Source organism: Quercus lobata, chromosome 5 (assembly GCF_001633185.2).
Source record: "Quercus lobata isolate SW786 chromosome 5, ValleyOak3.0 Primary Assembly, whole genome shotgun sequence".
Lineage (NCBI taxonomy): Eukaryota > Viridiplantae > Streptophyta > Magnoliopsida > Fagales > Fagaceae > Quercus > Quercus lobata.
In genome coordinates this window covers 78,089,576-78,114,719 of record NC_044908.1, presented here as the reverse complement: position 1 = coordinate 78,114,719, position 25,144 = coordinate 78,089,576, and the positions used below count along the sequence as shown (strand labels likewise).

The 25,144-nt window shown below is 32.4% G+C and overlaps 1 pseudogene; it reads left to right on the top strand.

The window, feature by feature from the left end:
• The window catches only part of LOC115991196, a 30,389-nt pseudogene extending 5,641 nt beyond the window's left edge, over positions 1-24,748 (top strand).
• Positions 24,749-25,144: the final 396 nt, after the last annotated feature.

The following is a 25,144-nucleotide window of genomic DNA, read 5'->3' as shown; positions in this document are numbered from 1 at the left end:
GTATTAGGGGTTGAAGGAATAAAAAAAAAAATAAAAGCTGCACCTGATGCCGCCATTGGTGACGGTGGAGATCGTCGCAAGTCCGAGCTTCTAATATCAGCCGTTGGGGTGGAGGTGGTGATGGTAGCTAGTTGCTACTGCTAATGGATCTGATTTTCAGTATGAATATGGGTATGCGATTTTATGATTATAGGTATGTGATTTTCGGTGGTTGTAGTGGTGGTGAGCTATGGTTGTTGTGATGTGGTGGAGAGAGATACAGAGGAAGATAGGCATTGCTATGGTGAAGAGCAAGACAGTGAATAACAAAGAAAAAGAGGGATTGAAATAAATTAAAAATAAATAGTGTTTTCTTTTTTGAGAAAGTAAAAATAAATAATATTGAATGTGATGTGAAGAATAAGAAATGAGGTTGAAGTCTCTGGTTTTGGGAGAGTATTGGGGGCTAAAGGGAAAAGGAGATGATGAAATGATGTAATGGTGTGAGGCGGGTAGGCTAACAGGAATGCCTGACATGGTGCTCAGGTATGGTTCCCACAAAATGTAGAAAAAATTGAGTGATGAGAAGTTGAGTTATGTGTGCCAAACGGCTGGGGATTAGGAAATTGGGGTATTTTAAGTGATGAGTGATGAGTGATGAGTGATGAGTGACAAAAAAAAAAAAAAAAAAAAAAATCCAAACAACCCATAAACTTTCATGTTTATCCAAAGAAGTAATAAAGGAGTAGACAAAAAAGTTGATAAGAACAAATAAATAATTTTTTTATCTAAAGAGTTGGTGCAATTTGGTGGAATTTTATGAGAGGTTTGGGGGAATTTTTTTAAATGAATTGAGACAGAGAGTTTGTTTGTGTTTTTGGAGGAAACTTTGTTTTGAGTTGAAGAGAAATGGGATAAAGGTATTGGTCTCCTCGAGAAAAAATTAGCTTGTCGTGAATATTTCCCTTATCTATGTAAAATGTGACGATAGACTGTTTTTAGTATAAATTTGACAAAACCCGCATTAAATGATTTCTAAAGTCTAAAGACCATAAACGTTTTTATATAAAAGAAAATCCTAAAACATTAATCAGACCCTTAGAGTAAATTATGATAAAGTAAAATACCGTCAATATTTTTATGGGTTGGGCTAATACCAGCAAGGTGCAAGATATTTCAAAACTATCAGTTTGGTTTTTAAACCATTACTTATTTTATCTTCTTTGCCACTGTGATTAGGGATCAAGTTAGTCAATTTTGAAATGTCTTAAATTTGGCTGGCATTAGCCCAAACCTCGAGATTGGACTATATTTTACTCATTAAGATAATATATTGAGAGATGGTGGCATAGGGAAAAAAAGAGGGTATATCAAATTTTACTGTCGGTCATTTTATCACCTTATTGTTAAAGTCAAGACCTTGCCCTTCAAGGTCAAAAACACCTTTGAGAAGTTCTGGAACAGTGGCGGCTCTAGAAAATTTTTTGAGGGTGCATGGTCATTAAAAAACTTAAATTATACAAAATCTAGTAAAAATAGAATTCTTATATTGACGGGGAAAAAAAAAAAAGAGAAAACACACGCAAACACATAAAGTCTTGCAATTTCCTTCTATGAATTTTTTATTTTAAAATTTTTACATAATTGTTTCATTATTAATGTTGCAAGGTACATCTCTTTCAAAATTTTAGTTTAATAGACTTTTTCTTGGACTTTTCTTTTTGTTTGTAAGGATCTAATATATTATTAAAGGAACCAAAGTTTAAAGACAAAATTTGGCTATAAATTTAGTTGTAGTTCACTAAACATATTAAAATTGCTACATATTTTGAAAATTTAACAGTTGAATTGCATGTTCTTTATGTTCTTAAAATACTGTCAAATTTCATGCCAATCAGATGTTATTTATTATTCGATCTATAAACTTATTTTTTATATATAATTTTAGACTACAAAAACTCAAAATTTAAACATTTGATTGATGATATATCTATTGATTTTTTATCTTCTTGAAATTTTACAAGTATGGAAGTATGGAGGATATAAGAAGAAAATGCAATTAAATGGTGGATTTGTCAAAATTCACATCCAATAAAAAAAATATTGATTGTAGTTGTAGCTTTATTTTACAACTAAGTTTTTTTGTCAAAAGTTTAATTATGTTGGGATTAAAATAATTTAGGGTGGTCACAAAGTTTTTTTTATGAATAAAAAATCATAAACTTTTAAAATTTATACATAATAATTATTTTTTTTCTAGATTAAGGTGGTCCAGTGACCACTATGGAGTCTACGTGGAGCCGCCCCTGGACGTTAAGGACCTTAAGGTGGAACCATACCAAAAAGAAAGAAAGATTTTTTGAAAAAAAAAAAAAAAGAGTCAAGATATAAATTTTTTTGACAATTTGCCTTAAATTTCTATTGAGACTTTGAAAGCTGAGTGGATTTTTATTTTTAGAAGGAAAATTAGTTTTCATTTTTTTTTAGTTTGTTTGGTGCCTAAAAAAGGGCTAATCCTTGTAAAAAAAAAGCACTCTTTGTTAACTATTGAATAGAAATTAAATTCTTAGAAATTAACTGTATTGTGAAGAATTTGAAGGTTTTGGCGCAAGGGTCTTTCATAATGGGAAAAGGAAAAAGTAGTTGTAGACTTGAGAGTGAAACTAAGAGGAAAAAAAGGGTTTTTACTTGGAAGGTAGCACAAAGAAAGAAACAACAACGTTTGGATTTTCTATATATATATATATATATATATATATATATATATTTTTTTTTTTGGTAAAGCATACAAATTAAGTAGAGTTCTTGAGGCTTTACTTGATGTTGCAAAGTGAAGAAAAAGAGAAAGGTATTGTCGTAGTGAGAGCATAATAAGAAGAACATTAGTGTGTGTAATAGCAAATAAAACAATGAGATTTTTTTAGCCATAACACATACACAAGAGAATGAAAAATAGGATTTTCTTTAGAGAGAGATCTTTTGAGTACTACAACCATAGAGAGTTGTTGTATTCAAAGTGAGTGGAGATCTCAAATGGGTTCACACAAATTTCTAAAAAGTGGTATTATCATATTTGGTGTGGATCTAAAGTTAGGCACAAACATGAAAAGGAGATATTATAATTGATTTTTATAATAGTGGATTGATTACGAGTTTATCTCGTGGTTTTTCCATTCAAGTGGAAAAGGGTTTTCTACATAAATCTCTATGTTCCTGTGTTTAATTATTACCATTTTGTTCTCTACATTTTAGGGTCACTTTCAATTTGGTTCCTACTTTTTCCTAAAACTCAATTTGATCATTATTATTTTTAAGAGCAAAACTAGGATTACAAGATTTATATAACTTTTGTTGCAACTCATCACGTAGCTAGTTGTAAGTGATTGAGATATGATAGTGGGTCTATGTGGGTCCACACATCTACCACTTGTAACTCACTATGTGGCGAGTTATGACAAAAGTTGTGTAAATTTATATGATCTTAGTATTTTTTTCATTTTTAATTTGTTGTCAAGTTAGTATTCATGGTCAACTCACGTATGAAAAATGCTTAAGTGGCAGACTGTGGACCGTTTACACACTTGAAACTTACATAACTAATAAAATAATAATTAAAAATTTTAATAAACCTTAAAAAATGCCACCTCAGCATTTGAATAAATAAATCAGTCATTTTCCCCGCTCCTCAGATTGGATTTGGCTGAGCAACTCATTGTATTGCTGGTTCAAGTCATTGATTCTCACCTTCCGGTGAGCCTCCACTAAGGGATGGGTGTTATCACCTTGACCTGGTGGTGGGTTTTGTCTCAAGAAGTGATTGGCCACAAACTCAAACTATGGGATGACGAAATGAAAAGGGCTTTCCCGATGTTGAGAAAATCACCACACCAACCTTAATTAGGGTTTGTGCAGATCCTACAAAAACATAACAAAATTAAATCGATCATAATATAATTTCTCATCATATTTCTCATTTTTGTTCCATACTGTGAGAGAAGAAAATGACTAAGAGATTTTGATTTTCTTGGTATTAGGTTGCTAGGAAAGTGTGAAAAAGAAAATAAGATTTTTACTTTTTTATTCATTTTTGCTTTTTGTATTTTTATTAATTTAAATACTTATGCAGTATTTTTTAATGTTTATTAAAAAAAATTATTATTATTTTATTAGCCACGTAAGTTTCAAGTGCGCTAGTGGTTGGTAGGGACTAACTTAACATTAGTTGTAAAAATAACAATGATCAAATTGATTGTTGGAAAAAGTAAGGATCAAATTGAAAGTGACCCTAAAATGTAGAGACCAAAATAATAATTTCGTCCGATATTAATACAATAAACTTAATCCTACTAATTTAGAAAGACCATACTAACACATGCACATGGATCTACCACTCATATCACTTTTATTAATACTAATTAAAATATGACACCACAATTATAATTAAAATATATATATATGAAAATTTTTATTACGTGTACTAGACATATTGAATCACAAATTGAGAAGATGATGAGATGATAGGAAAGAATTGGATGGATGGAGGTCATACAATGTGATACATAATAACAATACGTAAATACGTAAACAATATAAACAGGGGTGGAGCAATAAAAAATTTGTTTTGAGGGGCCGAGGCTAAACTATCATACTAATTTGCAATGCAAGAAAAATGCTGAGTGCCATATACATACATATCTTCGTGCATTAGTTTAGTCGAATTAACCAAGAATTTCCTATAATAATGTAAGATTTTTGTTAAAAATTGTTAATCAATGTAATTCTTATTAGTATGCAAAACACTAACAGGACTAAATGACCAATTAAGCATCTTAAGGTCATTTTTCCCCCAGAGTTTTTCCTATTCCTTTGAACTACCATAAGTCCATAACATTCATGAAAATTAAATACGAGTAAAAAACAAAGCTAGACTAACATATAAAAGAAGACATAATACTAATAGATATCAAATATATCAAAATCTCACTAATCACTATAAGCAATCATTAAATAAATAAAATTTAAAATAGCTAAATTAGACTACTAACCATGATGATTTGTTAATTGATTCAATAAATTAGAGGAAAAAATAAAATCATAAACCATAAATAAATAGAATTGAAAAAGTAGAAAAATAAGTTTTTACTAGGTGGAGGTGATGACAATGATAGTCAAAACTCGACCAACGTACTCTTTGACAATTGATGGCAATGGAGTCAAATTGATTATAATGGAAAGAAGAAACAAAAGTTGAACACGCCAGGTTGAATTTGAAAATCTATGTACGGGGATGTATAAAAAATAGAAATAAAAATAAAAATCTACTGTCTCCTTAAAACTAGCTTTTGCTTAAAATCTTCCGGTTAAAAGTTAAAACTAGCTTTGCTTAAATTTATATTTTTTTAGGTCCCATAGCAAAGAAGGTTAGCTCCCATCTAGGTAGCTTATTTATTTCTTCACATGGGAATTGTCACTAGTCAAAAAGCATGGCCAAGAAGGGAAAACAAAGAGTATTTGTTTGCAGGTCCCACGCTATGTTTTTATGCACAAGTTTTACTGTGTCTCACTTTACTTTACCCTCCTTTTTTTTTTTTTTTTTGTTAGGGCACTTCCAATAAAAAAAAAAATCACTCAGTCAGCTTATTTCATTTATCTTTTATCTATAATATTTTCGGATAAAAATTAAATAAGTTATTTCCAAATCGATACTTAGTAAATTATAGACGATGTCACACGTATAGATCTAACAACATTCATCACGTTTGAGGAGCAAGGTAGAGAAATTTGCTGTGAATAAATTGTAATAACCAGTAAAATCTATCACTGTGTACCAACCACCCCTCTAATAATTTGCTGTTGTGAGATTTATGGAAAATGGGAATGGAAAAACAAAAGCTTATTACGTAAGCTAAATTAACAGCTTGACAGCGTAACGAGGGTAGGGAGTTTCAAATCATAAGGTCATAGTAAAACTATAAAAGCAAGTCAATGATAGAAAAGACTAAAATTTGTGACTTTGAAGTTTGAAAAGAAATTCGAGCCAGAAGTAATTCTAGATTTCTAATACTACAATTAATAAATAAATAAAATAAAAATAAAAATAAAAAAAGAGTAAGAAGCACAAAACAGTATTTAGGTGCTGTTTCTTAAGGTCATAGTAAAACTATAAAAGCAAGCCAGTGATAGAAAAGACTAAAATTTGTGACTTTGAAGTTTGAAAAGAAATTCGAGCCAGAAGTAATTCTAGATTTCTAATACTACATTAAAAATAAAAATAAAAAAATAAAAAGAAAAAAGAAAAGAAAAGAAAGGAAGAATGGCAAAACAGTACTTAGGTGCTGCTTCTTAAAATCTTATTTTAAAATTTTGCCATGTGAATTGTTTTTCTTAAGAAATGAAGTATATTTTTTAGTTAAGTAACCACGTGGCTGAATCTTAAAAGAAAAATTTAAGGAACAGTACCTAAGGTATTGTACCTAAGTTTTGCCATAAAAAAAAAAAAAGTCATAATTTTTGTATTATTTTATGTGGTAGATTGTAATTTTTTGCTTTTCTACTTTCACATAGACTTGCTACTTTTTTTTTTTCATTACTCAATTTATCACGTGAATAATTGTAACAAAAATTGTGGTTTTTTTTTTTTTTTTTTTTTTTTTCAACTTGGTCCTAGAATTTTTTTTTCACCAAGTAGGCGGTGGGGGAGCTCTTACAAAAATGAGCTGGGGAATTCTCAATTTAATATTTAATATAATATATATATATATATATATATATATATATATATGCATATATAAGACTATAAATAGCATAAAGAGGCGTTTGCCTCACTGCAACTTCCTTTGCTTTCGCTTCCTCCGCTTTCCTTTTACTTCTCTTTTTCCCACTTGAAGGTTAAAACCCTCTTACGTATCCATGATCCATCAAATCCTACATGCATCCAGTATCTGCATGCTTCAATGCTTGCATGGGATGAAGCTGAAGACCTTCGAAGACTACCTTATTCCTAGCATGCCAATTTGCCCAGCTTACCAATATTGCCCTTAAATCGAACTCATGTTGCTAGCATTCACTTGACACCCGTTGAAATAGCAGCCATTTCTAAAAATTTCCGTTCACAAGGACCTGAACATCCCTAGACAAAGGGCAACTCCAAAGCACATGTATTGTTGACTCATCAGTCTGCTTGTGAATCCCACCCCTGGGTTCCACAGATGCTCTTCCGTTCCTTAGGTTCAGATAGAAGTGCTCCACATCAACTCGGAGTCTGACCTTCCAACCTCCCATCACCCTTTACCCAACTTACATATATGCATCGAATACCAAGACTTGGAAAAGCCTTACCTACTCAACCTCTTTTTCTAGTTAGAAAAAAGACCTACACACAACCTTACTCGTCATGATCATGTATTTTACCAAGGGGTTTCTCCTTCTACACACCTTGCTTGCATTCCTTCTTCCCCAGTTTGACGCTTTACAAGACACCTTAACCATCAGCAAACCCATCAGAGATGGTGACCTTTTAGTCTCTAACGGAGAAACCTTTGCGCTTGGTTTCTTTTCTCCCGGAGAGTCCACCAACCGTTATATTGGCATTTGGTTTTATAAAGCTCCAGAAAAACCCGTGGCATGGGTTGCAAACAGAGACAATCCTATCACTGATACTTCTGGGGTTCTATCAATTGATCTTCATGGAAACCTAGTACTCTATGGCGAGGATCGAAAGAAATCCATTTGGTCCACAAATATTGTCACAAATTCAAACGACAATATTACTCTTGCTCAGCTCACTGATTCAGGAAATCTAGTCTTGTTTCTTAATGAAACAAGTGAGGTGCTATGGCAAAGCTTTGACTATCCAACTGATACATTTCTTCCAAGCATGGAACTTGGGTTGGATCGGAAGACCGGTCTAAATCGAATTCTAACATCTTGGAAGTCCAAAGATGATCCAGGAATTGGGAATTTCTCCTTTATTCTCAATACCAATAGCTCCTCCCCAGAGTTGTTTTTGTACAAAGGTAACATTTTGTGGTGGCGTTCTGGTCATTGGAATGGTATTGGATGGAGTGGAATACCAACATTGTCAAGTAATGATTCGGTCATGAATTTCAATTTATTTAACAACGAGTATGAGACTTCTACAGTTTGGGGCTTAAGTTACCCAGGCGCATCATTATCCTCAAGATTGGTGGTGAATGGATCTGGATCAATTCATCGCTTTGTGAGTGCAATTTCAGATCAAGAATGGGACATTCTAGGGACAGTGCCATTGGACCGGTGTGACAATTATGGGAAGTGTGGTGCATTTGGTAAGTGTCAAGTTCAAAATTGTACTGAATTTGAGTGCACATGTCTACCTGGGTTCGAACCAAGATCACCAAGTGAATGGTCTGCGAGAAATGCGACAAGTGGGTGTGTGAAGAAGCATGGAGGGGCATCCATTTGCAAGGGTGTTGCAGAGTTTGTGAAGGTGGAAAATGTGAAGCTTCCGGATAGTTCATTTGCACGAGTCGATGAGAAGCTGAGTTTGAAGGAGTGTGAGCGACGATGCTTGGAGAATTGTTCTTGCACAGCGTATGGAGGTATAGGTGTGAAAGAGGAAGTTGGTTGCTTGAGATGGTTTGGTGAATTGATGGACACAAGAGTGTTGGATGGAGGCCAAAATTTGTACGTACGTGTTGATGCATTTGAATTAGGTACTTGACAATTTACTGAGGCAATTTTTGTAACATACATACACACAACAATTATAACCCTTATTCCTTTTAGCAAAAAAATTATAATCCTTATTCCTATAAAAAAAAAAAAAAAAATTATCACTCCTTTTTTTTTTTTTTTTAATATGTGATTTCATAATTAATACATGATAAAAATAATATTAGGAGTATGCCTATGTAAAGGTGATATTATTATAACTAGTTTGTTAACACCATGTGTATGCATGGAAACGGTTAAAGATATACAATAAGATATATAATATAATTCATATATAGATAAATTAAATATTATTAATAGTTATTTGTATATTTTTTTAACTCCTTAAAATATTTTGTAAGGATATTATTAGGTATAAAATGTAAATTTTTCATTTAAAAAAAATTATTGTGAAGCACTTTTTTTTAAAGATTCATTTATTCTAAACTTTTTGGTTTTTGTACTTAATAACTCACTTGGATGAATATTTATAATGTGGTCTCATATTTGATTCTAAAATTAAGAAATAAAACTCTATAAGAATAAATAATTTGGGACACATGACGCAAAATTAGAACTCTAATTTGGAATTTTAATTTGAGTTTCTCTCAGCTTCACCTATTATTATTATTATTATTATTATTATAGATTACAATTTATCATCTTAATTGTAAAAATAATTTAAAAACAATTGTGCACAAATCTTGTTGCATAAATGGAGAAATTTTCTTGTTTCCAGATTATTTCAAGAGGTTCTTTGCCAACAAGAGGAGGCTGGCAATTATGGTAGTGGCCCTAGTTGTTACTTCATTACTAATTTTCCTCAGTGCACATTGGTTAATAAAGAGGAAAAGGAAAGGTATGCACATTGGTTAATAAATCAACATGTGTGAATTATAGAGTGATACTACATTTATTATAAACTAGTTTGTAACTCCATGCATATGCATAGATATACTTAAAAGATACATAATAAAATGCATAGCATAATAATCTTACATATATAATTTAAATATTATTGATAATCATTCTTTTCTTCTTCTTTTTTTAACTTTTTAAAAAGTCATGTAAGAATGTTATCAGGTAAAAAATGTAAATTGTCAATTTTTAAAATATTTTTATGTTCATTAATTCTAAATTCTTTGGTTTTTGTATATGTATATGTGTGTGTGTGTGTGTATATATAAATTCACATATACATATATATATTTATATATATATATATATACACAATTTTTGTGCTAAATGAATTGTTTTTAGTTATAAAAAAGGCTCATAAATATAAAATCATTCAAACTCTCTCTTCCTCTAATTTTATATACAGTGTTAGATATATGATTACATTTTTTATGATTTATTTATATTGGACTTGTTAGTTTCTACTCTAAATTAACTCATTTGGCACAAAAATTAAAAAACTTCAATTAGATGGAACACGTGCCATAAAATTAAACTTTAATTGAAATCCAATTTTTACACTGAACTAACTAGCTTGGTTCAAAAATTTTAAAATTTTAATTAGATGGGACACGTGGCGCAAAACTAAACTCTAATTAAATTTCAATTTAAAATCTAATTGGATTTTCTCTCAATTTTACTTATTAATATATATATATATATGACTCATAAACTTGAATTATTTTTAGTTTTACCAAAATATATATATATATATATATAAATATAAAATCATTCAAAAATTATGTTTTTTTATGGTTTACTTATATTGGACTACTCGTTTTTTACACAAAATTAACTCATTTGCTACAAAAATTAAAAAAAAAAAAAAAAAAAAAAAAAACTTAGATTAGATGGGACACATGTCAAAAATTAAATTCTAATTTAAATTCAATTTTTACATTGAATTAACTCATTTAACACAAAAATTTAAAAACTTAGATTAGATAGAACATGAGGCGTAAAATTAGATTCTAATTGGATTTTCTCTTAGTTTTACCTATTATTATACATATAGATTAGCAAAGGGCCCATGTGATGCACAAATAATGTTTTAAACAGTCATCTGAAAATGTCACATAGAATGTTCAAAATATGTTGAAGTAATAATACAAAGTAATGTCGCAATAACATAAAGAAGTTTTTGTTGAATTAAAGTAATACGAAATTAAGGGGATAAATATATATTTTTAAATCTCAAAGGGATGGAGAATCTAGACTATAGCATAATTGTCATAAAAATTAGTTGAAGTAACAAACTCATCATGAAAAGAGAAAATTTAAAATAGAACACAAATGTCCCTTACACTTTTTTACTTAAAGTAAAGAGTAATTAAAGGATAAAAAAATAACGTAGAAATATTGCAGTTTAAATAATGATAAAGCATTTTAATACATTCAATATTATTGAGTTTATTATGTGGCGTAATAAGTTTTTTATTTTATTTTATCTGAGATAAAAAGTTACTTTAATATTATTTAAGTGTATGTGTCCTTAATAAAAAAAAAAAAAAAAAAAAAAAAGTGTATGTGTTTTTGAAGCTCCCTTTTGGAGACTTGGATCCTGAAACTTATCCCCCTTACCTCACAAGAACTTATACTTGTGGAGTAACCATCATGCCAATGGTGTTCGGTGGTGGTGTGATAAGTTATTTGTTTGCTTAATTATAGTTTTTGATTTTTTAATGTTTTAAAGTTAGTATTAGATATTTATGATATCATTTTAATGTTTAGTTGACTTATGAAAATATTATAAAATTTTTGTTATGTCATGTTTATGTTATTAGAGTACGTTATTAGTAGATGAACTAATTAATGTGTTTCGACTTTATGGAGGATAATCTTTCACCAGAGTTGATTTAAATAAGAATGATATAAACTTAAACTTTTTGTTTTTGGGGAGAAGAGTACAAAATAGGTGAGGTAAAAGGTTAAATGAAAAATTACTTTAGCAAAGTGCCACATGTGACATGACAGATCATGGTCTCCCAAATGAGATTTTTGCATTCTTATATAATTTTTTTAATAAAAAAAAAGCTATATATATATTGTCACACTATTTTTTAATTTTTATTTTAAAAAAATCAGTTATAATTTTAGCATTTTCCCAACTATAATGAATTAATAAGGGATATGTTATTCTTTTGGAAAACGTTGCTAACTAATATTATATCAGTTTGCTTGTTGAAGCCAATTTGCTAAAACTGCTTGCCCGAATCATGACATTTCACAAATAATGAATAATCTACTAGGAATAAATCTATATTTGGTTGGAAAATTAAAAAAAGGGTAAGAAAACAAAATTTGGATGGGTATATAGATATCATTAATATTTTTTTTGGAGAGAAATATAGATATTATTAATTGATTAGTAAGGAGGTACTAGATATGGGATTCAGATCCTCTAGATTTCTTAAGATACTCTACTAATAGATTTCCTTAAATCCTAAATTAGGCCTTATCATCATTCTACTAACAATATTCTTAAAATAATAAAATAATGTTGCAAAAAAAAAAATTATTGTTAGTGGAATGCTGACATGACAGAATCTAGATCATTAAATTATTAAAAAATTATTAAGATTTAAGAAAATCTATTTGGTAGAGTATCCTAGGAAATCTAGAGGATTTAAATCCCTAGATATGTAGTATCATTATATGTATAGAAATCATTAATTGGATGGGAGAGTTTTTAACTTTTTTTTTTTTTTTTTAAGAGACAAGTTTTTTAACTTAATTAACACCTCCTGATATTTCTAATAAAGAAATTGAAAGATTAACTTAGGGTCTTATCTTCAACTATGATTTTTGTTTTCATTACAACTAAGAAGACAAGAAATTCATCTTTTTTTTTTAATTTCGAAATCACTGTCATAGTTGAATAACCATTAAGCTCTATTAGGAAAAAGGTTTGGCTTACCTCCAGTAATTTTTAAAAAGAATCTCCTTTTGTTTTAATGAGAGACTGCCACATCACCTACTAACTAAATAAAAAGTAGGAATTAAAATACACTACCACTTGCCATTATATATTTAAAATAAAAGAACATGTCTTTAAAAAAGTATTGGAGGTAAGCCAAATCCTCGTGAAAATTACATCAACCTCCTCTAAGGATTTACAACATAACACTTCCCAAACCTTTCAAGATATAACACTCCCCTTGAGATTTGGTTAAATTAATGCAACAAATAAATCTTCTTCTTCTTCTTCTTCTTCTTCTTCTTCTTCTTCTTTTATTTTTTATTTTTTATTTTTATTTTTAAGAATACTTAGGGTACGTTTGGTAACTGTTTTTTCCCCTTATTTTTTGTTTTCAAAAACAATTTTCTATTTTTGAGACTAAAAAACTTATTTGGTAACCCAAAATGGATTGAAAACAAAAACCGTTTTCAAAACTCAATTTGTGAAGGAAACTGAAAATATGTAAATGTCAGTTTTCAGTTTCTAATTTTCAAAAGTCAATGAAAACATGCATTTGATTTAATAAATCAATCTCATTTAATGAGTTAATATTAGAGTTTAAATCCTAATAAAAACATATTTTAGTATTTTCTATTGTTTTTTCAAAAAACTATTTTTTTTTTTAATTTCAACTAATGAAACATGTTTTTTATTTAAAAAATACAAGAAAATTTTTTTTTTAATATTCCCAAAAAAAAAATTTTGAAAATAGAAAACAAAAATTGTTGCTAAATATAACCTAAGTATTTTAACACACGCACACACACGCGGGAAGAAGAGAGAAGGTCTTAAAGAAACTGATAATGATGTATATCTAAAAGGGCCTAAATGCATCAAATAAATCAAAGCTCTCTAACACTATGACTTTTCTAACATAATACTTCATTTTTAATATATATATATTCATTTCCACGCTATGGACAAAATTATACTCTCTCATTAATGTTTGTGGACCCGTGACACTCTATTTATTTTATTAGAAAAGTCATACATAACTTTTTCTATCGCATTTTAAAAAAATTTCAAGGAGGTCATTGTTGGTGAGTCTATGTTTTTATTGGCTAATTCAACTTCAATGTTTTATGCATTTTCCCATTTTTTAATGTATTTTCCGATTTTTTATGCATTTTTTGGGGCTAAATTGTATTTGGGGTATAATGTACTTGAACTTGGTCAACTTTGGTCAAAGTTGCAATTAGGGCTGTTCACGAGTCAATATCCGAGTCGGGTTTGTGCCTAACCCGAAACCAACTCGATCACTTTGGGTTTCCCATACCTGGACCTACTGCTGACTAGTAAAAAGAGTCGGCTCAGGTTTTTGGATTTTCCTCGAGTACCGATCAGATTTAAGGTGTGAAATTCTGCTAGATTTTGTCGAAAGCTGCCGGATCTCAAAGAGATTAGGCCAAATCTCAACGAGATCTCAATAGATCTTGATAGATCGGATAGAAAACACTAGCAAACCACTATTATCGGTAGAGAACAACAACTTTCCGGTGTGCAGATGGTTGAAAATCAATTTCTCATGCTCAGACTTGCAATTCTTGGGTTTTTGGGGTGAAGACTTGTCGTTAATCGTCACTGGTGTTGGTTGGCCGGTTCTCAGGACAAGTTGGGTGAATGGGTCAGGTCACGAGTTTGTTTGGACACCCCTAGTTGCATTCTACAACTTGCTTAGTCGGTGAGTGACACGTGGCAGCCAAAGTTAGGAGCTTTGTTAAAATGCTCGTCACGACCTTCTCGTGACCAAGCTGTGAACAAGATGCATACATAGCCTACTGATTTGTTCTATCCTATTTTTCTTGCTTTATCATATAACCCAAGGGACACACATTCTACATGCCAAGGATGTGGGAAAAAAATTAGAAATCATCCTTGAAAGTTGAGAGCAACTTGTTCATCATTCCATCTTTTTTTTTCTTTTTTTTTTTCTTTTTTTCGGTCGTGATAGAGTGAACCTAAGCCTTGAATTTTTTTTTTTTTTTTTTTTTTCGGTCGTGATAGAGTGAACCTAAGCCTTGAACCAGGAATTCCTGTATATTCTCTTTTCTCCTCTCGAAAATGGCCTACACTTAAAAGAAATTTGTAACCTTCATCTCCTTCACCAAATATAAAGTGTTGCGAGTTACATGAGGGTATGGAAACCACTGGAGCTTGAAATCCTAATCCTATAAGTTTGATGGCTTAACAATGGATCTCTAGGAAGCTAGAAAAAGAAATAGCTTGGTGATTCCAGTTGTTAGCTGAAACTTGGAGGGCTTAAGTACTTAGGAGGGCTCAAGTATTTTCATCGGGTGCTCTAGTTTCCTCTTTGAAAACGTGTCTCGGTGGTTTCGTGTATTTGCCATCTCTTATTGCACATATTTCATATTGCTTCCTTTTTATTTGTCCTAGCTTGTTGTATGCATATAATATGAAATTTGCTAATCACATAAATTTGTCTAAATTTTAGTTTAGGATTAATTGAGTATTAAGCCGTAAAAATGGATTATGGGGTCTAAATACTACTAGTTAATTGCATCTAGTATCTTTCAAATGTCATTGATACAAATGTCTAGGGGAAGTGCCATTTCAATAAATTACTAGGTAGGTTATTGTAATTTAGCCAAAGTTATATATAATTGCTTCTTCTTCTTAAATATTTTTTTATATATTATTTTTTGAATGAAATGAAAGATATTTTATTGATATAAGCATACAAGTATTACAAAAGTGCATAAGAAACAACATGGTCTATAGGCATACTGAAAGCTCACTAGTAGAATTATTAGAGCTAATTAAGACCCCAAAATTTTAAATTATGGTTTGATTAGTAAAAAATATGTTGAGTATAAGAGATAAGCACACTAATCAACCGAAGCTGTCATCAAGTGCATGGATAAACATAATTTACAAACAATTAAAAGCACAAGGAGTAAGGGAAAGAGAGCACAAACATGAGATAACATGCGATGTGTTATCAAATAGAAAAATAGGAGACCTAGGTGGAAAAACCTCTCAGCTTCCCGACAAGCCAAAATAATTCACTAGAAAATCAATTAGAGTACATGAATACACAAAGACCCTCCAAACCTAAGTTACCCAAAGTACTTGAGCGCTCCGAGCTCTAGCTTCACTAAGTCTTGTCTTCGCTAGTTTTTTGGATTCCACAATTGCACCTACCAAGAATTGGTATAAACCGAATACTTCCCAAATACACCAAAACAGATCTCTACACTCAGAATGTGTGTAGATTGTGTTTGGGCTAAGTTCCTTTTGTAGGATATGGAAATTGGGAGGGAAAAGAGTGAAGAAAACTAAGAGAAATGTATAGATGATTGATGGATGACAATCTTTAACTCTTAAATAGACTTTTAGGATTTTCTCTCTAAAATTCTTCTTACAATTTTGTGAGTAATAAAAGTATATATAGTATGGGTGAAGAAGGGAAACATATACACCAAAATCTAGCTATTAGTCCATTTCACGAGTCTCCATGGGTTAGCTAAGTCACCAGCAAGTCGCAAGACAGCCTAACACAACAGACGGTTGAACTTCATGCATGTACTCCGTACGTAACCTTTCGCGAGTTGAAGTAGTCATGAGCCAGTCACGAGCAAGCCGCGAAATTCCCTTAAGCAGTTCTTCACCAAAATGTAAAGTAAACCCATTACAATTAATCCCACATAAATACAGGTGAATGATTAAAAGAATTACAATCAAATTGGCATGGAATTAAAGTCAACAAAACTAACATGAAAAATCAAAACTTAACACATACAAAGAACAGAAAGCCAACAAAACAAAACTTTCTACAAACTACACAACCCTCATTTAGCTTCTGATATTCCTGTAGCAATTTCACAGCCCCGTCAAAAATGGAAATTGGATGGACTTGGATATGCTCAAAATGAAACTTGTCATGATTACAAGTTTAACCATCATTTGTAACGGTTCTTGCATGAGAACAGCAAAGGGAGGACAACTCACATTGTTTAATGATGTTACTGCAAGTTCAACAAAGAAAGACTCGATAGCTTGTTGAAGGTAGAAGAAAACCAGATTTATTATTTTTCGACATTAGCACAATAGTTTCTGCCACAAACAACTTCTCTCTTGCTAAATTTGGGATACCTTATGGCCATATTCAGGGATCAAAACACCTTCAAGTTGTCAATTACCAAGCCACATGAACTACTTTTCACCCTTCAATCAAAACTTGCACTAGCATATAGGATATTGGCCAAAATGGGCATTTGCCCCTTTCGCCAAAACTTACCAGCAAAATACCCATGTTCTGAAACTATCTAGCAAAATGCCCCTATTTTAAACTCAATTTTCTAAAAATCGAGTTTCAATGAAAAACTGGATTTTTAGAAAATCGAGTTATGTGAAATCAAACTTAAAAAAAAAAAAAAAAAACATGGAACTCAAGTTCCATGAACTCGAGTTCCATGTAAAATTTCTCACATTACTCAATTTTCATTAAATCGAGTTTTTCATTAAAACTCAATTTTCTAAAAATTGAGTTTCAAAATAAAGGCATTTTGCTTGATAATTTCAAATCAGGGACATTTTGCTACATCTTTTAGGCGAAAGGGGCAAATGCCCATTTTGGTGATAGGATGTTTGTCCAATCCCATCATTAGGCTTGAGGAACTTTCATTATCTAGAACCACTTACTTCTTAGGACACAGTAATACTTGTTAAGGCTCAATAAAAGCAGCCCAGTGGGATATCCTGTCAATGATATAGAAAATTACAAACTTCAATTCTTCCTCTTATTTTCCTCTAATTTTATTTTTGAGCAATGCTAGGGACACAAAAAATTTTACAACTTTTACCACAACTTATCAGGTGGCGAGTTATGAGTAGTGGAGGTGTGGACTCACCATTTGACCTCCACCATTCATAGCTTGCCATGTGACAAGCTGTGGCAATAATTGTTGGATTTTTTGTGTCCTTAGCATTTTCCATAATTATGCTTATGTGAATTATAATTTTTCTCCTATTATTGATGCAATTGAATGTTTGTATAAATGTTTCCCATTCACAGGAACATAATAAAATCCAGAATATTTCCTTAATAAAAAATCAAAGCAAGCCAAAAGTTTAAACTCACGAGAATCTTTAGATTCTCAAGAATCAAAATTCTTGCCAACCGAACAGTACATTTTAGTATGTTTCCTCAGTTTCATTAAATGGGGCTTTTGCGTGGGAATTCATAATTGGAAAAATATGGTAACTTCATTTGTTACTTGTTTTATGACAGCGAAGAGGCAAAGCACTGACTCCAATTTACCAAACTTCGAAGACTCTCCAAGTAGAAGTGAATTCGATGGATCTAAAAGCAATTCAAAATTTCCAGTATATGATTTGAAGACCATTATTGCAGCCACAAATAACTTCTCTGCTGCTAACGAGCTTGGCAAAGGTGGTTTTGGCTCAGTTTATAAGGCAGTCTCTTAGAAATAGTCCTGAAAATTGATCAATCTTGTTTCAAGTTTGTTAATGCATCATAAATTCCATCCAAAATGTTTAAAGGGATTCATTGATCATGAATTCGTTAGGTGAAATTGGGCTTGCCCAAATAATTCACTAAGTTGAATTTCTCTCAATAATTGTGCACTATGACAACATGAAATTTGGGCTTTAATTTCAGGGTTTGCTACAAAATAAAATGGAAATAGCAGTAAAAAGACTATCAAAACACACAGTACAAGGAGTAGAACAGTTCAAAAATGAAGTTGCACTAATTGCTAAACTCCAACATAGGAACCTCGTGAGAATCTTAGGTTGTTGCATTCAAGGGGAAGAGATGATGTTAATCTATGAGTACTTGCCTAATAAAAGTTTAGACTCTTTTATTTTTGGTATGTTCTCTTTTCACATAAAATTCGCTCATCATCACTAGAAAGTGGTCTTCCAATTACAAGCCTATTATGAGATTATACACACACACACACGCTCTCAATCTAATCTAAATGTCTTCATTCAGGCCAAAAAAAAAGGTCATGTTTAGATTGGGGAAAGCGATTTGAGATTATCTGTGGAATTGCTCGAGGTATCTTATATCTTCACCAAGACTCAAGATTAAGAATTATCCATAGAGATTTAAAGGCCAGCAATATTCTACTCGACAATACTCTAAATCCAAAAATATCAGATTTTGGTATGGCTAGAATTGTTGGAGGTGACCAAATTGAAGTAAATACAAATCACGTTGTTGGAACATAGTAAGTGTGCTAGAAAACAAAGATATATTTATATTTTTTATCTGATTTCTTGACTATCATTTTCATATTTAAAGAAGATCACAAATTGCAGGTCTTTCTAAGAAAAATTTCAAGAATATCTTTATAATTCCTTTTTGACATGAGGCTAGTTAAGCCTGCAATTATAGCATAATGATGCAGCGGAATGAATTATGAAACAGTAGTCAAATTACGACTTTACTCTGATCAATGGGTTGTCAAGCCATGATCAAGACGAAGAGAAAGAGACAAAAGAGTGCTATAGCAACTCTTGATGAAAATCTAAAGATTTTCAAAAGGTATATAATACAAAAGGTATAATTAAAGGTATAATACAAAAGATTCAATTTTTCCAAGATCCCTATACACCCTTTTATAATAAAAGTCCACCTACTGCAAACATGGAGCGCAAGAATGATAATAATGATAAAAATAAACATGGAAAGGAAATCAACCTCATCCTAGTAAAGAATTCAAATTCAAATAAGATTCCAAAGTCAACTAAAATGCTGATAAGAGAAATAAACGAAAGGAAATCAATTAAGGGTCTGTCTATGATTCACTTATTTTGCTGAAATTGAAAACTTTTTGTTGAAAGTACTATAGATAAAGGTAAAAGTTAGCTAAAATAGTATAGTGAGACCCATGAATAGTACCAAAAAGTGCAATGGGACCTATAAATAGTAGCAAAAATAATCTTTGCCAAACGGACTCTAAGGAGGTGATTTGCTGCTATCCAAATTTTTTACTTTCTAACTTCCACTAAAGATAGACATTGTCATTTAAATTTTCACTGGACTCCAATTTGCAGCAAATTAGGAGAATTACTATAGAATGTACTAAAATTGAAGAAAAATGCCATGTTCACAACGAGAAATTATTAGGTCCACTAGGAGGATTGCTGACGTGGTCTTTTCTAACCTTTCAACCAATAAAATACTATTATTTATGTAAATGTGACGTCACCTAGTAAGTTTTATTTTTTATTCCTTATATGCTAATTAGGAAGATCACTCACACATTTGCATAAATGGCATTGTCTTATTAGTTGGGAAGACCACGTTAGTAGTCCTCTTGATGGATCTAATAATTTCTCGTTCACAACATTTTTACAACAAATCAACTCTAATAGCTCCTTTGCTAAATATGTACTTGACTGACAGATTAGTCTTAATCAAGGGACATTATCTTTTAGATACATTGGCTTGCTAATTTTTCTCTTTAACTTTGACTGCTGATTGCCATTATCTCCTTGATTCTTGCTAACTTCCAAATTTCCCGAATTGCTATTGCAAAATATCCTCATGAGATGTCTTCATGTCATTTTTCATCTTGCGTTACTTCTAATATTATATGCTTTGTTAGTGCCCAAAGGGCCATCTTTGATCCTTTTTTTTTTTTTTTTTGTTTAATAATGTGCAAGGCTCAATGGTTTCCTTTTTATTGTTTTATGACAGTTGTTATATGTCACCAGAGTATGCAATGCAAGGAATATTTTCAATAAAATCAGATGTATATAGCTTCGGAGTGTTACTACTAGAGATAATTGTTGGTAAAAAGAATGGTACTTATTACCATGATGGTCCCTCCCCATATTTGAATGAACTTGTAAGTACATGTACATGTGCAAACAATGACTACAAAATTAGGCATATCTTATTTAGCCTAATATGATAAATATGTTGTTTGTCGGTTTGGGACCTATGAAGAGAAGGAAAAGTCATGGAAATTGTGGATGTGTCACTAGGTGAGACATATCCTGCTAATGAAGTTTTGAGATGCATTCAAATTGGGCTTTTGTGCGTGCAAGAACATACAAGAGATCGGCCAACCATGTTAACAGTGGTTTTCATGTTGGGTAATGACACACCTCTTCCTTCTCCAAAAAAACCAGCATTTATTTCGACAAGTACTAACAATAATAGAGACATGTTAACTTTTGTAAATGAAATATCAATTTCTGAAATTGATGGTCGCTAAAACCCCAGACTATATGGAGCAATGCACTAATTTTTTGCAATTAACGTAGGATTGACTTCCTCTAAGATTTCTCTATTCTTTTTTTTTTTTTTTTTTTTTTTTTTGAATATAATACCTATAATGTAAAATTATTGCCAACAAACAAAATATATATATAGGAAAAAGAAGAAGATAATTTATATTACTACACAAAATAGTATAGTCTAGAACTTGTGATGAAATGATGAAATCACTACCATCTTTTTTTAGTTACTTAATTTGGTATCAAGTACTTTCTAAAAATTAATACACCAACAATTATACGTGTATGTTTTGTGTGTATAGCTTCATTGGTTTTCCAAACAAGATGTCCAAATTTACTATATTTTTGTTCTAATTTATTTGCTAACGTTGTTTAGGTGTTTTTTTAAATCACACATTAGCCGGTTCCCGAAAAAATGAATAAAAAAGAAGTTACATATATAGTAGCCATAAGAGAGCATTTCAAAAGGCTTTGCAGTTTGCAATTGCACAATCCAAAAAAGATGGTTATTCCACCATGATTATAATAAAACCAATAAATTAAAATTAAAATTAACCTGCAGTATAATACAGTTATTAGCAGGGTAAAGTGTGAGAGAAACAGGTCACAAAAGTTACAATAAATTTTTTTTTTTTTTGGTTTGTTTTGTTTTGGATTAAAAGGCACAAATTTACTTTTGTGGTCACCAACATATGTGGGCCTAAGTACAACATAATTGTTTGGGTTTACACTTTATTTTGATTTGAGGTGGAGTGTAAGCCTCAATTCCAAGGATTAATGATGGGTGGATATCTTTATTTAAGGTTATCAAAACCGGACCGGCCGGTCAGATCGGGTTACCCATGAACTAGTCACAAATCCAGTTTTTTATATGTGAAAACCAGGTATTTAAATATTTTGAGTGAACCTCTTGAACCGGTGTTCAACCCGAAAAACCGATCGAACCATGGGCCGATTCAACCGGTCAAAGAGTTGACTTTATTTTTTAAAAATAGAGAAAAGGGAGCCGTGGAAGTTTAGAACTTGAGACTTAAGCGTTACTTAAGAATCAAGTCCAGCATCATGACCAACGCACCACACATGTTGCTTGTGAACAACTATGAAGTGTATTATATTTATTAGAGATTTATGTCAGTTTTAATTTTTCAACTTATTCTATCACATCTCTCTCCATTTATTAAATATTACTAAAGTTATTTCCTTTGATTAATTCAATTTTCATTAAAGAATAATGCATTTGCATGTGAATTTACTAAATTAATCAAAAGTAATTTTTTTTTATTTAATCAAAATAATTAGACTTGTAGGATTATTATGAAATATTTTTTTAATGCTTATTTATGTTGTACTATTTTATATTAACCTTATAATATCAATAAATTTTGTAAGGACACAGTTCGGATCCTAGGCCCAAAAATGTAAAGGATCTAGGCCCAAAGAGGCCAATACAATAAATTTGTAGAGAGTGTGTTGGAAAAGTAGGTTCTAATGAGTTGGGTAACAATTACAGTGGATCCAAATGACCATAAAGTAAAAATAGACTGGTTGTATCTAATGAAAATCGTCATCGGCACAATCTGAGGAGATCAGTTCTTGTATATATCTCTTGAAGTTGGTTACAAGTATTGTTCTTATGGCTACAGTAATTCTCTCTTAATTCTCTGATCCCTTTTCTCAGGGCCTTCCTCTTATTTTATACTATTCTCCCTCTTTCATTTCTACCCTCCACGTGTAGAGTAGATTGTTGGCGTTGATCCTTGTCCCATCATCACCTTCCTGAAGTCTTTGGGGAGTAACTGTAAGGCTGAAAATTACTATTCAGGTATCACTTCCTTATTAATGCGGCCAAAAAGTTAGCTACAAAGCATTCAATGTGGTGGTAGCAGCTTTCTCTTAGATATTATATGGCTTCCCTCTGTCCTACGCTTCTAGGGTGTTCGTTCTTATCAAGAGAACCTCCTAGAACGTTGCCCTAGATGGCAGACCATACCATCGATCCTCAGCTAAGCAAGCCGAGGAGACATTCATCCTCGGACCATTGTCTTCGATCATCATGGCCTGATCCCCTCCTTTATTTATGAACACCAAACTCCATAATAACGTTTACTTGTCCTTGGACTACCAGGTGTTCTTGGACTGGGCCTCCGGCCCAATATACACTACTGGACCCATCAACCCTAAAATAGCCCCTCGAAATTCTCCTTTTTGGCTTCTTGGAAAGAAAGGAGGATTTTAATGTCATTACAATGACCCCGTACCTTATCACACATTATCTCTGTTCACGCAGGTATCTTTTTAACTGTCCAACGCACGCTTCCGACGCTTTGGCATCCAAGACGCGCCTTCATTAAATTTTTGCTGCTCCATGTTCCCCACGTTCTACAGAGCAATGCAAATCCAACGACTGAGGATTTTGTTGGAACTCGGGTGGCAATTTTCCCGCTTTTCACTCTCTATTTTATATAAATATTACTCAAACACTTCATTCATCTCACTTTAGCACTCACACACTGAACTTACGCACTTATTCAATCTACTCGTGCCCTCATAAATTCCAAGAGCCTGTCCAAGGAGACTTTTCTTCTTTGCATAAGTCTTTACAAACCTTTCCATTTATTTTTCCATCTACTTTTCTTTTCTCCGCGTCTATTCCTCCTCAGCCTTCTTAGTTTTTCCTTTACTATCTTAGCACCTCCAACCCTTCTCTAAATATGGGTAGATTTGCTCACTTGGTAGACTCCACAGAGAATATAGAGAGCTTTAAAGCTCAGTATAGGATTCTGCCAAGAGTGTCAATTAGGTATTATAAGGAAGGGGAATGGCACGAGAAAAGGTAAGAGGGAGAAGTGGTAATCCCAATGATTGCCTCTATAGAGGGAGGGATGAGAATCCCCATGGGCACCATCACTAGGGATTACCTTAGGGCTCACAGATTAGCTCCCACCCAATGTGCCTCAAACATGTTTAGGATTTTAGATAGCGTCGATGCCCTTAACGAGAAAATAAGCTTAGGTCTTACCTATCATGATGTTAATTGGATTTACAACCTCCATCACCTAAAGGGGCAGGGGTATTACCTAAAATCTAAGTACCCCAAGATTAGGCTCATCCAATGCCTCCCTGATTCCAACAAAGGCCTAAACAAGGACTTCTTGATCGTTTCAAGGGAGTGGCACTATGGCCTCCCTTGCCCGATGAGAAAGGGGACACTAGGTGGGGCTTTAGGTCTAGGTTGATTATTTCAAAGTCACCCCTTTCCCCTTTTCTTTTGTTTGTGTTTGTATGTGAGTTTTCCTTTGATTTGCACTATTTTTTGTTGACAATGTTTTTGTTTTTCCTAATGGTTTTGCAGATAAGAACGCTGTTGTTCCAAACTTCAGTCTTGTCAACCAACCGAGCTTAGACAAGATACTGAAGGCCGAGATGTTCGTCCATAGTGACGGTCAGCTCAGAGCGGTACACCTAATCCTCGACTACACCCCCATCTCTGAAAGCTTCCAGGTGCCAAAGTGTGCAATCAAAGCAAAAGATTTGTGCTTGCACCGTATAAGTGTTGTTGTCCTCGATTTCCTCACCATCGACCCTATTCCAGAAGGTATACCCAATGTAACCCTGCCACTTCAGTATACAATTGGAAAGGCCACCTCTTCCCATCCTGCTATCAAGGAAGAGGAAGAAGAAGAGAGAAAATAAAAAGAAGAAAAAGAGGAAGAAGTAGTTGAAGTGTCTGACTCTGAGGACGAGTTTGCCATCTTCAACTAGCTCCCATCACCAGAGCCTCAAGTCGGCGATTCTAGCCACCTTTCTTTGGTCCAAGTAAGTAGCACCTAAGAAGATACAATTGTTCCTGAAGCAATGGGGATTCAGCACAAGCCTAGGGCTAATATTCTAGATGTGATGGAGTCCCAAGCTGGGGGCAAAGCATAAGAGAAGACTTCTTAAGTCAAGCTTCCTCCCCCTCTGCCCACTCAACCTCTCCGACCTAACCTTGCCGATCACAAAAGGAAAAGGGATTAGAGAAGCTAGGAAGTAGTGGAAGGAGTGCTGGATGGAGTGCCCTTGCCTGCTGATGCTTCAATCAGAAACTTTCAGCAGGGGAGGGCAGGGTATGTAGCCGATGCTGTGGAGTAGGCTCTACTACTACCCGAAGACATGGCTGACCTTAGGTCGATGAGGAAACACAAGGTGTTCCTCAGTTTGAAAAGGGACCTCGCCCTGGTTAGTTTCCTAACTTTTTTTTTTTTTTTTTTAAATCATACCTGTCCTTGTTTTCTCTAATCCTCGTACTTATATATATATTTCTTTGTTTTCTTTTGAAAGGCT